Source organism: Myotis yumanensis, unplaced genomic scaffold (genome assembly GCF_028538775.1).
Source record: "Myotis yumanensis isolate MYYU_CA2020_CCGP unplaced genomic scaffold, mMyoYum1.0.hap1 SCAF_5, whole genome shotgun sequence".
Taxonomy (NCBI): domain Eukaryota; kingdom Metazoa; phylum Chordata; class Mammalia; order Chiroptera; family Vespertilionidae; genus Myotis; species Myotis yumanensis.
The window spans coordinates 71,167,118-71,182,854 of record NW_027223756.1 but is presented as its reverse complement, the minus strand read 5'-3'; the positions used below and the strand labels follow the sequence as shown (position 1 = coordinate 71,182,854).

The following is a 15,737-nucleotide window of genomic DNA, read 5'->3' as shown; positions in this document are numbered from 1 at the left end:
AGCCAGCCTAATTTTGATACCAAAATCCTGACAAGACATCACACACACACACACACACACACACACACACACACACACACAGACATACACACACACCCTAGAAAATTACAAAGCCAGTCTCTTACGAACATAGGTACAAAACTCCTTAACAAAATATTTTCAATTAGGCAGGCATGATTATGCTTATTTCATTGTTGGGGAAAGTGAAAGTCAGATTAGTTAATAATTACTTAAATTTACATAGCTAGTAAAGCCAGATATAAATTTAGGTCTAACCAATAATAAGTCTGAATACACTATTTCCACAGCCTTTAGGTGCCTTGTAAATATATTTTTTAAATTCTAAAATGAGCTCTGCCCCCTAGCAGTGTGAATTAACCTTTCTTTTTTGCTCCCCTAGTATTTTATATGTCTGTATTAAAACATTTATCACATTATATTTAATGTTTATTTACTTGTCTATGCTAAGTATCTTTTCTACACCTTCTCACCCTCCCATATTGTACAAAACGTTCTTTAGAAACTGATTTATCCAGTTCATTTTTGTATCCTGTTTTTGACTCAGAGAATTACTGAGGTAACGTTGTTAAATAAATTAATAAATGCTTAGGTAAAAAAAAGGAAAAGAAGGTTGTAATAGGACACAAAATGCACTAACCAGGATAATATTGACAGATCTGAGTAAATTAAAATTAGGGAATTCCATTCACCTAAAGATACAATTAAGAGAGCACCACAGAAATACCCAGGTGACAAAATCTTTTAGCTATTTCAATATCTTGGTAGAAATTCATGTTGCTTTAAGATCTGTGCAGCAGTTAAGTCTCAACCCAGCTAAAACATTTAATTAATTGCAAATGATAGATTCCATTACAAGGATGACATTTCTTTTGCCTGAGATTTTGCATGATTTTGTCCCCTTAGTCTAAAAAGAATAATATATTTATTTCTACTAGGACATCATTACCATTTTAATTTAAGTTAATATGCCTTTAACTTTATTAATACTCCCATTGTCATGATCTCCTCTTTCATTGTGCTTTTACTTCAGGAAAAATATTAATTCTTAGTGTAAGAAACATGATTTAGTTATTTCCTTTGTGATAGGAATTTGAAGCATTTATTAAGATCATTAACTATTGTGTGCTATTAAGTAATTTATGACTATTCCCATTATAAAGTTTAAACTTTGCTGTCTTAAAAAAATTTGTGAGTGGAAGAGTAGTTTCAAAAAATTAGACATCTATTTTAAAAATTTTGATATACTGTAAAGCTTTATTTGGCTTTAATAAAACTGGTTAATTAGCAATATTTTCCATTTTTTGTGACTTGGGAAACAGCAAGAAAGCCCATTTATTTATTAAGTTATGCCAAGATCTTTCCCATATGTTATTTTGTTAATTATCCAACCAGTCTGACTGTAGGCACTATAACTTAATTGCCAAGATGAAAAATTTGAGGCTCAGAAATTAAAGTTTCTTGCCCAAAGTCATAAGCTATTAAGTGGTGGAGCCTGATTTTAAGTCCATACATGTGTCACCTCAAAGCTGATGAATCTGCTTTTGTCAAGGACCTCCATTTGTCAAAGCTCCTACGACTTCTCATTATTAACCTTTATTTTGCCATTATCTTCCTTCATCTTTCTCTGTCAGTAGCATTTGGCAGAATTGATCACTCCTTCCTTCTCCTCCCTATGAAAAGTCACTTCCCTTTATTAAATGTTGATTTTTACAGACCAGAACTACAAAATATGAGTAGACATAAGCCCCAGTTAGAAGCTATAGGCATGGTTTTATAAAACTCATGCTGCAGCAACTTGAACAGGACAAGCAGAGGCTATATCCTTAAGATTGGGAAACTCAAGGGGGGTTCTGCCTCCCAATCTCTTCCCAAGTTAAAAAGAGTCATCCATGGGAAGTATCTGAGTAAGATAGCTCTCCTGCTACCACCGGTAAGTGCATGCCACCAGGAGAGCTTGATTAGATGGCACAGAATCAAAAAACTACATTTTAACATGAGGAGAAACTGGTACCAAAATATGAATGGGGAGAGAGAAAGTGTGATAGGGCAAGTGTAAGGAGAGAAAGATTTCCTCTTTTCTATTCATTGGATTCTGACACCCAGTCCTCTGAGCTGGGGGAGTACTGGCTAGTTCCTATTCTTCCAATTCCTTACTATGCCTCCTCTCTTGGTCATATTCTTTCCTGTCATCATAGGACACAAACTGTCTCTTGAGGCTCTCACTTAGCTGCCCTGAGAATGATTCTGCTAATGAGCCCCTGGAGGGCATTGATATCTTTTTCATTTTTACATTTATTTTCTTTTTCTTTGGCTTGTCCCTCTTAGGACACTTACCCTGACCTCCTTTATATTATATTATGGTTTTCTCATTTTCCTTCCAGGTATGCTTAGTCGTACCCCCCTTCTCTTCATTCTATTTGGACATTTCCTCACAGATCTTGTCTGACTCTTGTAAAGATCTGTGATACTGATGCCAGATGGTCTGACCTGATCTTCTTTCAGCTAGCATTGAGCCACAGTATCTACACAGACTTGTGACCCTTGTGATCCTTGGCCATAGCTGTCTATTCTTCTCATCCCAATCACGGTGATCATCATTACTGGAGGATCAGGCAGAACATTGCTATCTAACTTCTCTGCCATTTCTTCCTTTTCTACACCTGAGTTGAATGACTAATTGGCCATCATTGTTGGTGCATTCTCTTACTGGTATTCTTTCTCAGCTCCAAGTAGGCATCATGCTAATCTTTATCAGAGTTAGAGATCTATTTATTGCAGTTTGAGTTCATCCTCTCCTTCAATACCGTTTTTGATGTTGAGCTTTTTCGCATTGCCAAAGTCATTTTCCCATACTCCTCCCTCACAATGCTGCTGAAGGTATACAGAGTTCCTTGCAGGTGCAGAAAGGTAGGATAGACCCAAACATTTTAAAAACCAAGGGAAGTCACACAGTGCAGCTCCTGGAAGATGCATCTCCAGTGGCCTGGATTGTATTTGCTGTGGATAGCACACATTGGGCAAACCTCTCAACCAGGTACACACCATCCTGTAGGTTAGGAGGCACATAAAAGAGACCCTGGCATCAACATTCTGATGGCATTTCAGTGTCACTTGTTCTTGCCTATGGTGCACCTGAGACATGTTGCTGAGGGGAATCTCAGATGGGTGGGTCACTGATGTCAAAGAAAAATAGCAATCCAACAAACTTTACTGCCCCCAGTTCCAGCCCTTTACATCAGGTCAAGGCAGTAGTGAGTTTTAAAGAAATCAGAGAATTTCTCAATTCAGATTCTCATAAGCCATCATACTTATAAACATGGTCGTTTTCTGTGAGAAGTTTAAGTCTGTGACCCAGAAGTACACTGTGCTAGATGCCTTCCTTCAACACTATACTTGGATATTGTCTACTTTTCCCATCTTACTATTCTTGAAGACGATACCCGAGTGGCTCAACCTCAGCTAACCATCATTCATGGAGAGCCTTTTACCTCCTGATAGACATCTTGAACTGCAGTGTCTTATTTGTTCATCACTTCTTAACACCTAGTACAGTGCTTATTTTGCACCCAGGAAATGTTTGTAGGATAAATGAAAGAATTAATGGATGCATGCCTTTCATAGTCAGCTTGTATGGACCATGTATAGGTTTAAGTCACAACTGTGCTGAAATAATTTCAACAATACTTTACTACCAACAAATATTATTTCTACAAATGACAGCAATGTTTACCCAATCACCCACACAAAAATAGGGACTTCCTATTTCTGGTTCTGTAGGTAAAGAAGTTGGAGGTTGTCACTCCATTCTAATGAGTAAATAACTCAACAGACTGAAAAATTAACTCTTCTAGGACCCAAAGGATAGATGAGGGTTCAAGGAAAACCAGGGCTTCAAGATTAGAAAGACAGTCAGAAAAATACAGGGAGTCACAGATTACTGGAGCAGAGACTTATGTGTGGCAATTGCCATGGGAACCAGGTATTATCAGACCCTATTCAGATTTTCTATTTTTTTTCTTGTTTGAGTTTTGGCCTTTTGTGTCTTTCAAGGAAATGGTCCATTTCATCTAGGTTATAACTTTGTGGGCACATAGTTATTCATAGTATTATTTGATTGTCTGTTTAATGTTCAAGGAGTCTTAGTGATGTTCATTTTTTCAGTTATCATATTAGTATAGTTCCTGGATATAAGGTTATAATCAAGGTTAATCATATGAATAAATGATTGAGTGAATAAATGAAAATTTACTTTGAAAGTAGTTTTTCACATGTGTCTTTCCTCTCTTTTCCTGCTGGCATTTTCTTCATTTCAGAATTTAACCATTACAAATGGAGCTTGTAATGATGCCTAAAAAAAACTCCTTTGAATATGAGGCCTCTTCTCTTTTTACACACACACACACACACACACACACACACACATACACACACACATATACACACTTCTGTTCCTGAACACAATTAGACTAGACTTTATTTAACACTACTATCCCTTTTTGCTTTCTTGACTAACACCTTCTCGCCATTTTCTTGAAGGTGTTGGTCAAAAGCTCTCCTTTCCCTCTTCTATTAATTCAGAGTATATTTATTTATCTCATCCATGCTTCCTGACTGCTCTAGCTCTGATATTTGAAATTTATCAGCTGACTTCCTTCAGCATTTGTTGTGTGTACCTCAGATTTTATCATAAATGAATGTACAACATGGTGTATAACCGCAACTGGATTATGGATCTTTGGGGAAAAGAGGGTACATTCTACCCTCCTACAGAATACAAGCCTGAATATGTACTACTATTTGTAATACTTTAAACAAAAAATATAAAAAAAATAAAAATTTTAAAAAAAGAATACAATTCTGAATTGAAAGCATAAAAACTACTCAGAAAACTACTTAGTGATTGATTTAATGATATTTGTTTAGAATTGCTATGTCATTTTCATGAAACTATTATTAGACATATACAATTGGGTGCTCACACACTATCTTCCATCTTATTTCAATAGGACTTTGTGGATTTCTACATTCTGGTTTAAGATATTCTTTTGTGTTCATCTTCATGTATCTATATGTATTTTTTATTAGCATCTTAATATATTAAGATCTTAAGATAGAAGGCTATAGAACAAAAAGGTTAAGTACTTGTGTTATGGGCACAGATTAGCCTGGTTTAGAATGATCTCTGGGTCTCTTTCCAACTGAATAACCTCAAGCAAGTTACAGAATTTCAAAGCTTCAGGTTCCTCATCTGTAAAATAGGGACAGTAAGTTCTTATTTCATAGACTATTGAGAGAATTAAAAGACGTGAAGTATATGTCACCTTGAAAGAAAGGAACTGTCAACGGTGAATTGTATATAATGTCCCTCTTTTCATTATAATGTTTTAAATTTAAATTTTGTTTTAAATTTAATTTTATTAATAGCAAAAACTGGATCATTTAAAATATTTAGCATAGCTCCTGACAGAGAACAAAGTGCTTGATATATATTTATTTTTACTATAAAAACAATTTCAAGATCAAGTCCACACTTCTCATTTTATTTATAAGAAAAATGAGACCTAGTGAGGTCAAATGAATTGCTCAAGACCACTGGTTAATGAGAGAAATGTCCTGGAAAAAAATCCAGGTCTCCTGACACTAGATCTAATGTGTCTTCTAATTCCCATATGACTCTGCAGTCTGACTAGCTTCTGAGGGTTCCCCAAGGACCTGGTTAGTATGTTCTGCTTTATCTTATGTTAGACATGTGTTCTGGGAGAGTTTCATATCTAATATTTTGAAATTAAAAGAATAAAAATAAAAATATTTATTTCATCATATCCATTTTCTTTATTTTTCAAAAGGATCTATAAAATATTCCTTTTTATGGCTAGTGATGCAAATTGAGTTATATTCAGATTTTCAGAAATATTAACATTATTTTAGGTTAAGTATAGTGGTATTTTTATCTTATGAAGAGTTTGTTATTTCAGAGCTTAAAAAAACTATTTAGAATTTCAAAATGCTCATAATTAACCTCTTCTAAATATATCCTACATGCAATTTTTAAAAATTCTTTCTTCACATATGAACCCTTCCCCCCCACCCCTGTCTAACTTCATTATGTTTGTGATTGAATGATGGAAAGCAAGGACATTCTCTACAGACTAGAGTTTCCAAGGTGTGTGTTAGGGTATCTTTCCATGTGGATTTGAAAATAAACTCCACTATTTATCAGGAAGAATATTTTTTTCCATATTTTTATGGATATTTAGCTGTAACAATAATGATTTGTTTGGCTCATTTAGAATCACAAACCTTTTGAGAGAAGAAAATTTCTCCTAGAGGGAGAGCTAAATCAACTCTTATGCATTTGTAAGAAATGAATCCAAGTCTTTCTTGTTTCTGTTTTTTCCCCCCCCAAAAAATTGTATAAGTGAGGAAGTAGTGCCAAGGACCTATTAGTAATAGTTATTTCCTAATTGCAGCGGGAAGCATCCTGCATGTTTAAATAAATATTGTTAACTGTGACCTCTCGCTTTGCCAGGACTGATAAGGCAATTGTTTGGCCTATACGAAGCACATACAGTATACACAGAGTGGAGTGCAGCAGGAAAACAGGAAACAATAAATCAGAAATTAGAGCACTGATTGTTGTAGCTAATTACATCAGGCTTCTGCTTAATTTCTCACTCTGTCATTCTAACCTGATTTTCTTGCCAACAGACTTTGCAAATTGCTGGTGTCACGTACATTCAGCAAATAATAATCCTTAGTTACTGTGACTGACAAATGAATGAGCAGGAGAAGATAGTTTATTATGCAAGGATGAACTGAGACATTCACCAGATACCTGCCTGGATGCTCTTTTAATTCATTTACCTAGATGAGCTGCATGATGCATTTCTCCAGGAGCAGAGATTTTGGCATCAAGACAGCTTAATTAGATTTGTGGCTTGGTTTGATAATATTGAGCAAGAAGAAAAGATGGTATTGTATAAGAAAGGGAGGGAAGAGATTGGCTTGGACAAAGAAAGAGATAAAGGGGTAACTTAGCTATTTAAGTCAAATCTGAAAATAATATGTTTAAGGGTGAGATTAGGCAGCACATTATTGAATGCTAATCTTGTTCACACATAGATTTGGTGAGCTAACTTGGTATTTTTCAACCCATTGTGGTTTCATTCCTGAAATTCTAAAGCATGTATGCGAAGAAAGAATGTTAAAAATGAAATGCTCTTGTTCAAAATTAATTGTTTGATTCCTCCCAGATTCTATTTGTTCATGTAGACAATGCATGTTCAATTCATTTTCCCATGATCCCAGTTCTGGTGTTGTTTGTAAAAACAATTTTCCTTTCCTTTATGATTTTACAAAATTTACATGGTCTCCATGCTTTAAACAATTTTGCTACAGTCTCTGAAGATGGAATATGGAATATCTAACTGAAGAGAATTTTCACTCCATTGTTACTTAATAAATTTTCCGTATTGTGGTTATATTTCCTGCTTTTGTTGTAGTGTTTACTAATTAGATGATCTAACTGCTGAACAGATCAGCGCTAGTGACCACTTCACCCAGGCGCTCTGCTTCTTTGGTGCTTAATAAAAATCAAATTACTCTGTTTAATCTGAAGGTACCATGTACATAAGGTCTTTAGAAAGAGAACTGTTTCTCAGTTCAAGATCAAATTTACTTTGTTCTTCCATTTCTAGAGGGTTCTCATTTTACTGCTGTCTTGCTTTCCGTGTCATCTTTAGGGGAGGAGAACATGAACTCAACACAGAGATGTGAGGACATCACAGCAGAACCTTCCCAGGTCACGAAGGACATGGCAGAGCTGTGGGGTTCCCATTCTTTGGAAATCTCTGTTCTACTTGCTAAAGCAAGTGGTCAGAGTTAACTATTTCTTTAAATGTGTAGGTGATGTCTTACATGCCAATGATGAGGTTGGAATGCAGGCCAATTAAGCAGCCCAGAAACTATGGTAGAAGGGCCGAAAACCAGAGTATAATGTGCCAGTATTGCTGCAGGCCCAGAGGTCAGAGGCAGTAGAATATTTCACTTCCAGTGTCTTTAAATGAATTCTTGTGTATCAAGTGCTTAAACCACTCCAAATCCCAAATGGACTCTTCAAGAGTCATTCTTAATGTAATTTTTTATTTTATCCATGTTTTCAGACAAAATGTCATAAATATATATTAAATATTCATGGTGTGCCTATTGGGCCATTTCATGTCCCTTCAGGGGAGAAAGTTTAATATAAGAGGAATGTATCCCAACTCATTGCTCTCAAAAGCAGTTGAGGGAAGCAAACTTGAACTTATAAAACAAGCATTATATAACACAAACCATAATGTGATATTCTAGATACCTAAACGAGTGATATTGACAAATAGGGCTATGGAATTTAAATAGGCCTATGGGACCAAATTTTTCAGAGAAGACTTTATGGTGATAATTTGACATGAACTTGGAAGGATAAGTAGCATTTGGATAGCTGGAGAGGAAAGAGGAAACTTTTAAGCAAAGAAAATTGATTAGAAATGGGGAAAAAGCATGGCAAGATTGGAAATAAGGAAATGAGTGGTACAAAGGGTTAGGTGGGAAATATGGTTGGATAGAGAAGATTGCCAGGTACTGAGTATTAGGGGAAGGGTTTGAACTTAGTGTTATAGGTGGTGAGAATGATAGGGGCAGAAATAGAATATTGGGGACCAGTTATAATTGTAAGAAATATTAATCATACTTTGTTAAACGTGACTGTTTTGTTTTGATTCAAGAGGGCACATTCTAACCTGGCTGGGAGTTGCATGTGGGAACTGGGAGCTCACCTGGAAATGCAGCCCATCCTCCCCACCAGGGAGCTGCCTATTATGGAAAGATTAACAATCTTGTTGCAGAAACCAGAGCCACCAGCCCTTTGAAGACCCCCAACCCTTTGCATATCACCAGCCCTTCGAGACCCCAGACCTTTTCATATCCACAGGCCTTTGCAAATATCTAGCCTGCATTACCTAATAACTGCCCATTTGGCATACCCTTTTGCCTGCTTCCCCATGTAATCTTTGTTCTTCTACCCAATATAAGCAGCTGGCTTATGGTGGGGTGCAGAGCAGATTTTTGTGAATGACCTGCTGCTCTCCTATACTACCAGCAGTATTGGAATAAATGCTCATATATGATTCAATCCTGTCTCTGCTTAATTGGCTCAAGTAGTGACAGGCAGCATGGCCCCATTGATTATCCAGTTACAAGACATCTCAGGGATCCCAGAACTAGGGACTGATGTGTGGGAAACAGACCCAGGAGAGGAAAGGCTGGAACCAACACATTAATTAAAATAATGCATGTTTTATGAGTTCAGGGTCTAGGTGATGATTGTGAAGGAGAAAAGGAAAACATGAGGTCAAAGTCCATTCAGAAACAGAAACAGGCAGATATGATGAGGTTTCACATAGAAGATAAAGAGGAAAGTTGAGTCAAAAAGGACAGATTTGGCACCTAGAAGAATTTTCTTTGCGTTGGCAAGAATCAAAAATTTGGAAGAGCAAGTGTTTAGATGAAAAGATGACAGAGCATCAATTTCCAAGGAGAGAAGGAGAAGAGACCGAGTTCTTTTCTGGTCTTAGCTGCCACAAGTCTTTCAGATGTCTCATTATTTATCAGTTATAGACATTTGTATTAGTACACCTTGGTTTGCCTGAAGCCCACAGACTTGTCTGAGGACAGTGGGTATGACAACTGTGTGAAATGTGTCAAAACTAGAAAGGTGTGTGTGGGGGTAGACAACCTGATGAAATAGTATCAAATGCTACCCCTTAAATACTGAGGCAGCATGATGTTTAGGTATGGGGACAAAGGAGTGAGACACATATTACCTTCATAAGAAGCTACCACAAAGAACTCTGCCTACAAAGTGAGGTGGGTTTCTTAGCTTCCTTTCCTCTTCATTGACTCTAGTCAGCTCTAACATTAACCGTGCTCTAGGATCCTGGTTCTTGGACCTGACCTACTTGGGTTTGGTGTCTTCTGCCAGTTGACTGGTATATAACTGGCTTGTCTCCTACTGTGCTTTTGCTCTAAATACTAGGCTTTGGGGTCCAGTGTCTAACCTCATCCCATTCACTAGTGATTGGCTTTGCAATTGCTGAGTCATCACTGTCCATTGGAAGGGACTAAACAGTTTAGGCTAATATATATATCCTATATAATAAAAGCATAATATGCAAATTGACTGACCGGTGGAATAACCAGTTGGCGGGGGGTGGGGCCGGCAAGCAGGCGGCACCAGGCCAGCCAAGGTGCATGCCAGCGGGCAGAGGGAGGGGACGGTGATGGGGGGGAGGAGGCGGCAGCGACCAGAGAGAGGAGGAGCGATGGGCAGCCTGGTCGCCTCCCCCTGAGGGTTCCCAGACTGTGAGAGGGCACAGGCTGGGCTGAGGGACTCCCCACCCCGAGTGCATGAATTTTCATGCACCGGGCCTCTAGTATATATATATATATATATACATATATATATATATATATATGTATATTTATATATGTATATATATATATATATATATATATACACATATATATACTCTTCCATTTTCTTTCACACCTCAACCACTACAACATTAGACATGAAAGGCTGATACTTTTGCTTGTCACTCTACTTTTACTCACTTCATCCTCACTGCCAGATGGCATGGAAGTAAAAATCAAAGTAGCAGCATATTTGTACTTTTTGCACATATTAGCATCTGTGACGATTTCAAGCTTTGTGCAAGAGAAAAGGATGTGATTGTGAACTGCATGTCTTCCTTATCCCATGTGAGTATAATAAGGAGCTTAAACACATGTCCTTATTCAAGATAGTTCATATTAACCTAGATACTGTGGTAGTTATAGGGAGAGACTGAAGATTCAAACCACTCCCCAAAGGAAAGCCACTGGTAACTACCTTTGATAATAATAGGAGGATTTTTCCAAATGAAACCAAGATAAAATTTGAGGTTGACTTTTGTAGATGAGCCAATTCGAGTTTTAAGGAGCCCAAGGCTTGGTTTGCAGTGTCCAGTGCTGCTTAGTCTCCCAGTTAAGTCATTAATCTGGTTTCATTTTTACCCTGTTTAAAAGCCAGCTAATAGAACTAATACAAAGATCACTGTATTGATCCAAATTTTGGCCCAAATTTTGGCCCAAATTTTGGATCTAGAATGGAGGTTGGTTAAATTTGGCCCAGATTGACATTATAGGAAAACTTGTTTTATTCCCACCCCCCTTTCCCATTGGAGTTTAAAATATTCTTTCTCCAGGTAATTTTCACTGGTGAATGATTTGCTATAAATGGGTGCACTGTACCAGTTCAAAGTTTTTATTTTAATCAGCATTCCCAGCATAATTAACTTTGAAAAGAGCCTCAGCATCTTCCCTTCTTTTTTTTTTTTTTTTTTAACCTAAATTTGAAATACTCTTGCTTTCTTGGACCCTGATGACACCGTAAATGGGAATGTAACTAAGAGCTTATGCTGCTCATTAGTGCAGCTCCACACACCTGTGCCACACCATGTCTATAAAAGGCTGGGCTTACTGCCTGAGGGAGGACCGTATAAAAGAGGTTGCTCCAGGCAAGATCCCTCTTGGGAGGAATATTGTTTTCTCTTTAAAAAATATTAGTTCTAATAGTTTCTTCCTATAAGATCATGGGAAGAGAAAAGCTTAAAGAAGAAAAGCACAATTCTGCCAAAATCCAGTTAATCCCTTTCATGAAAAAAACATTATTAGTAAGAGTTGTAATCTTTGTACTTGACTGATTTACTCCACAGGCAAAGAAAATCTGAGTTTAAGTGTTTGTGTCTGGAGATGTGAATAGCATAAGTGCTAGACTGCAGTGATGGCGAACCTTTTGAGCTCGGCGTGTCAGCATTTTGAAAAACCCTAACTTAACTCTGGTGCCGTGTCACATATAGAAATTTTTTGATATCTGCAACCATAGTAGAACAAAAACTTATATTTTTGATATTTATTTTATATATTTAAATGCCACTTAAAAAGACAAATCAACCAAGAAAATGAGTTCGCGTGTCACCTCTGACACGCGTGTCATAGGTTCGCCATCACTGTACTAGAGGCTGTGGTTCAGCCGAGGACTCTAGAGGACTTCAGAATTCTCCTCATTCATCAGCCCCATCAGCCACTTTCCTACCCCACATTTGCACTGCAAATGTACGTGCCAAAATCATTTCTCCTTAATATTATGATTTTGAGATTTAGTCATGTTGATAAATGACTAGTCATGTTGAGTGTGAGTCTTATCTAGTGTATTATTTTTCCTTATGCAAATGTACCAACATTTATTTATCCACCTGCCTGTATTGATGGACATTTAGGAAGTATCTAAAAGCTGCCATCAGAAACAGCTGTGCAATAAACAATTTGGATGTGTTTTGTTTTATATATATATATATATGTTTCTCTGTGTTGTATACATTTCTAGAAATTGAACTACTGGGTCATAAGATATACCACCTTTAATTCTGCTAGATATCACTAAATATTTTTCCAAATGAGAGTCATTTTCTCTACATTCTGGCCAATACTTGCTTTGGTTAGACTTTCCAAGTTTTTGCAGATTTGACGGGGTGTGGAATATGTCACTGCGGTTGTTATTTGTATTTCCCTTATTACTACAGAGGTTTAATGTGTTAATAGTAACTGTTTGGGCTTCTGCCTGTATTGTTTGTTCATAACATTTCTGTATTTTTCTACTGGGATCTATGTCTTTTTATCCTGGAGAATCTTTAAATGTTTTAATAGGAATTCTTTCTTTGTTATGCATATGCATTTCATTGTGGCTTTTCATTTAATTTATTTATAGGGTATCTGGTTAAAAAGAGTTCTTTCAATGAAGGCAAATATATCCATTTTCCTCTTTTTTTTTTGTTTGTTTATAAGGGTATCAGTTGTGTTAAGAAATTTTCCCTAAAGGGAAAACAAAACAAAACACATAGTTTCTCAACTCACACAGTACTTCTGACATGACACGTGTTTTGGGAGGTGGGGGTTCCCCACACCAACCAATTCCCAAACTCTCCCAACACCAACTAAGTGTCATACAGTTCAATTCTGACTGTCTGGAGTTAGCTCAGACCCCATGGGCTAAGGGCTCAGTCCCACAGGACTGAGCCTATTTCAGACAGCAATAACAAGTCCTGGTCTCCCATCCTTCTGATCAGGAGGCTATATATCAGGGTTCCATGACCCCTTCCTCAGGTTTGATAATTTGCTAGAATGGCTCGCAGCATTCAGGAACGCACTCTCCTATTACCAGTTTATTATAAAGGATACAATTCAGGAACAGCCAAATGGAAGAGGTGCATAGTATGTAGGAAGGGGCATGGAGCTTGCTCTTTCCAGGCATGCTGCCTCCCAGATCTTCTATGTGTTCACAACCTCTCTGAACCTCTTTGGTTAAGGTTACAGAGGCTTCCTTCCATAGGCATGATGGGTTATATCATTGCCCATGGTCATTACACCCGTGGTAGACAGTTACACAGGTCTGAGCAGAGCAAGGAGGTCAGCAGGGGGAAAACCCTGGGCGCCTCTCAATGGACAAAACTGGGAAAACAAGGGGCTCACCTTCAGAGTAACCTTTCCTCCCCTAGCATATCACTGGTCGTGCAGTTTAGACCTTTGACCTTTCATATCACTGATAATGTGGTTGGGATACTCCCCTGACCTTTAGCTCTTAGGCATTAAGCGCCCAGGACAGTGAGATTCTGACCCACATCAAATACATCTAGGCCTCAGTTGTTTTTGAGCTCCAGGCCCAGAAAAGCAGCAAAACCAGGCAAGGGACTCCATGGCTGACCTCAGGACCAGTGCATGGACTAATGACCCATTGCTCTGGCGCTGACCAATCAGTGGAGACCACAACTCCAAAAGGATACACTTGGAAAGCTGATGAATATTCTATTGAGACTCTCTCCTAGGACCTCCCCTAAAATCTCCACCCTTACAAGCCCATGGACAAAGGACCCAGTGCCTCTCTCTCTCTCTCTTGGGGGCCTGTCCTTGCCTTTCCTGTCCCCCACCTCTTCCTCTCAGGTGAGTTACCTTTACTCTTCTCTCACCTAAGCTCCAAGGGCCCCCTTCTTTTGCCTCTGTAACTTTTTTTCTGAGCCAGTTTCTTCTACCACTCATTTCTTCTACTTCTGTGACTTTCTCAATAAACTTTCTCTCACAGTTTGAGTCTTGGCTCTGAATTCTTTCCTAGCCTGAACTCAAGTACCAAGGTTGCTGAACCAAGGTCTGGTCTGACTCCACAAGTAAAGCATCTGTGCCATTTTCACCCTCCAGCCTCTCTTTCCAGAGGGTGGGAGTGAGGTGGAAAGTTCTAACCCTCTAATCATTTTGTTGGTATGCTAGCAACCAACCACCCTTTCCCTCCCCCCCAATCTTTGGATCACATCCCAAAGTCACTTCATTAACATAAACTGAGGGTTCATTGAAGGAGCTTGGTATGAATAACAGAAGGCATGTCTTCCTGGTTATCACTCTTGAGCTATTTCAGGAACTGGCAACAAAAACCAAATATTATAACAAAAGGTGCTCCTATATTTTTTTTTATCATATTTAGGACATTACAAGGGGTTTCAGGAGCTCTTGCCAGGAGCTGGGACAAACACCAAAAAAATGACAATATCACACTCTCTATTGCAAAATCATAAAGATATTATCCTTTATTTTTATTCCTACTGTATGTTCATCAAAATAACTTTTATAGTATATTAAAATTCATCACTTTTTCATCACGATTCTTTTTCTATATTTTAAGAAATTCTCAAGGCATTATTGCTTTGCTTTCCATAGTTAGACCTTTAATCCATCTGGAAATTATTTTATTTAAGGTATGATGTAAAGACCAAGTTTTATTTTACTATACAACCAAGAAATTATCTAACAGTTTCTTTTTTGGTCTTTTCCAGACTATTTGTAATATTACACTTTTTATATAGCACGATACTGTATATGAGCTCTCTATTCTGTAACACTTGCCTATCTATCCTGTACAAATTCCATGTTATCTTGATAATAATAGCTTTCTTATAAAACTTGATATCTGGTTGATTAATACTGCTATTCTTTATATTCCTTCAAAATTTTCCTCTGTATCCTATTTATTTAATATTTAAAGTCCTTATTTTTTTTAAAGAAGTTTTAGATTCACAGAAAATTTAAAAAGAAGGTACAGAGATTTCCCATATAGTCCCTGTTCCCAGTCCTCCCATTATCAACATTCCCACCAGAATGGTACATTTGTTACAACTGATAAATCTGCACTGACATACCATAATCACTCAAAGTCCAGAGTTTAGCTTAGGGTTCACCTTAGTGTTGTATATTCCTTGGGTTTGGAAAAGTATATAATTACATGTATCCATCATTATAGGACCATACAAAGTGTTTTCATTTCCTTAAAAATCTCTGTACTCTACCTGTCCCCCACCCCCACCCCCCTTACCCTTACCCACAACTCCTGGAAACCACTGATATGTTTTACTGTCTACATTCTTTTACTTTTCCCAGAATGTCATATAGTTGAAATCAGACAGTATGTAGGCTTTTCAGTTGGCTTCTTTCACGTAGTAATATGCATTTAAAGCTCCTCCATGTCTTTTGAAGGCTGGATAGCTCAATGTTTTGCTGAATAATAATCCACTTTCTGGGTGTACCAGTTTGTTTAT

The 15,737-nt window shown here is 37.5% G+C and overlaps 1 pseudogene; it reads right to left on the bottom strand.

The window, feature by feature from the left end:
• Positions 1-2,002: 2,002 nt before the first annotated feature.
• Positions 2,003-15,737, bottom strand: part of LOC139011395 (FACT complex subunit SSRP1 pseudogene) — a 50,882-nt pseudogene continuing 37,147 nt past the window's right edge.